General features: G+C 42.2%; 1 pseudogene; it reads right to left on the bottom strand.

Annotated features, from left to right (window-relative positions):
• The window catches only part of LOC143305872 (large subunit ribosomal RNA), a 7,423-nt pseudogene that overhangs the window by 3,155 nt on the left and 1,768 nt on the right, over positions 1-2,500 (bottom strand).

Raw genomic sequence — 2,500 nt, 5'->3', positions numbered from 1 at the left:
ACATTGATCTCAAATCCATGATGGTCAAAAAACTCTTCAATTATTCGGATATAATTTCGCATTATGGTCGGTGTAGTGGCAGTAATTATAATATCATCTGCGAAAGCTAATGAGATAATGTTTACGCCGTTTATCTTTATTCCATCTCGCGTACTTAGTTTTTTCAATAGGTCGTCCAGAATTAAGTTGAATAAAAAGCCAGACATAGGGTCACCCTGTTTCACGCCGCGATTAATCGATATCGGTTCAGATCTATCGCCGTGGCATTCTAAGGTGGTAGTTATGTTACGGTAGGATTCCTCTATGTACTGGATAGTATGTGTATCAATACCTTGTTTTGTTAGAGCGTCTATAATGGAGGTTATCGTTACTCTGTCAAAGGCTTTTGCTAAATCTATTGATAAAATAATACACGGTTTAGATTCGGTTCGCATCGTTCGAATTATCGTTTGTAAAATAGAGCTATTAGCCATTAGACCGTCAGTCTTCGTGAAACCACGTTGACTATGTGTTAGTGTGATTTCATTTTCCAATCGAGTTGTAATAATTTTATGTAAGAGACGTAATAATCTACTTGATATTGTAATGGGCCTCCAATGTTTTGGATCTTTTAAGTTTCCAGCTTTTGGCAGTAAAGTAGTTCTATTTGTTTTTAGTATGGGCGGAAAGTACCTAGTACCCCAGATGATATTTAATAGGGCAATTAAATCATTACGTGGCATATTTCTTAGGTGTTCTCGTTTAATTCCGTCAGCTCCGGGTGCAGATTCTTTTAATTTGCGGAGTACGCTATGTATCTCTATTGGGCTTATTGCATATGATATATTAATTACATTGGATGTTTGATTATCATCTATTTTCCATTTTAAGTTCTTACGCGCAAAGATATTTTTATAGTATTTTGTAAACTCAATCATGCTCGGCTTATCTGTTACATCTGTTTTAGTTTCACTTAGAATTTTTTCTGCTGCTTGTGTCGGATGTTTGTGATATAGTTTTTGTATGTTTGTATATTCACTAGCTCGTCTTTTTGATCGTTTTCCTTTCCGCGGTATGTATGGTCTATTTTTAGTTTTATTTTTTTTACATGATTTGTTCTTAGGTGGGGGCGCAATTTTTATTATATACTCGTTTAGCATGCATATTATTTCCTGTTTTCCTTCGTTTTTTATTATGCTATTAATTATATGTTTCATTTCGTCTGTAGTGTTTTCTTTTATGTTTGTCAGTTCATTGTATATTTCATTGGATTTTATGTGTATGCATGAATTTTTTGTTTGTGGTTCATCGGTTGAGTGTTGTATATTGTATGTTTCATCTTGTTCTGTATTACTATCTATTTGATTCTTTATTTTTTCAATATCTTCCGGACTGATCTTTTCTAATCGTACTTTCGGTGTCATAGGGCAGATATTTCGTTTTTGTTTTGTGGCAAAAGCTTCGATTTCTTTTGCAAGGTAAATTTTATATTTTTAAGAGAGTCATAGTTACTCCCGCCGTTTACCCGCGCTTTTTTTTGAATTTCTTCACGTTGACATTCAGAGCACTGGGCAGAAATCACATTGCGTCATCACCCGTGAGGGCCATCGCAATGCTTTGTTTTAATTAGACAGTCGGATTCCCCTAGTCCGTGCCAGTTCTGAGCTAAGCGTTGAATGGCGGCCGAAGAAGCGACCACGACGGCGTTAACCGCCACGGAAGCCTCGCAGCAAGGAAGATCCGCGGGAGGCCAAGGCACGGGACCGAGCTCGGATCCCGGGACGCGACCGAAGTCGCCAACCGTTCACCTCGCCCAGGCCCGGCACGTCAGCCAGACCCGCTTCCCGACCAAGCCCGACACGCCCCGCTCCTCAGAGCCAATCCTTATTCCGAAGTTACGGATCCAATTTGCCGACTTCCCTTACCTACATTAATCTATCGACTAGAGGCTCTTCACCTTGGAGACCTGCTGCGGATATGGGTACGAACCGGCGCGACACCTCCACGTGGCCCTCTCCTGGATTTTCAAGGTCCGAGGGGAAGATCCAGACACCGCCGCAACTGCGGTGCTCTTCGCGTTCCAAACCCTATCTCCCTGCTAGAGGTTTCCAGGGAACTCGAACGCTTATACAGAAAAGAAAACTCTTCCCAGATCTCCCGACGGCGTCTCCAGGTCATTTTGGGTTACCCCGACGAACACTCTTACGAGGGCCCGAATGGTATGCGGTTCCGCTGCCGGGTTCCGGAATAGGAACCGGATTCCCTTTCGCCCAATGGGTGTGCATCTCTGCAACTACTTCTTATAAATTCGATTTAGCCATATTTAACAGTTTTGTTGTTGCTTTTTAACTGAGAGCTTTAGGACACCTCATTTACATAGGATTTCTCTTAGGGCTTAGGATCGACTGACTCGTGTGCAACGGCTGTTCACACGAAACCCTTCTCCACGTCAGTCCTCCAGGGCCTCGCTGGAGTATTTGCTACTACCACCAAGATCTGCACCGACGGCGGCTCCAGGCAG

Source organism: Osmia lignaria, chromosome 11 (genome assembly GCF_051020975.1).
Source record: "Osmia lignaria lignaria isolate PbOS001 chromosome 11, iyOsmLign1, whole genome shotgun sequence".
Taxonomy (NCBI): domain Eukaryota; kingdom Metazoa; phylum Arthropoda; class Insecta; order Hymenoptera; family Megachilidae; genus Osmia; species Osmia lignaria.
The sequence above is the reverse complement of the archived record's forward strand: the minus strand, read 5'-3'. Positions and strand labels throughout refer to the sequence as shown.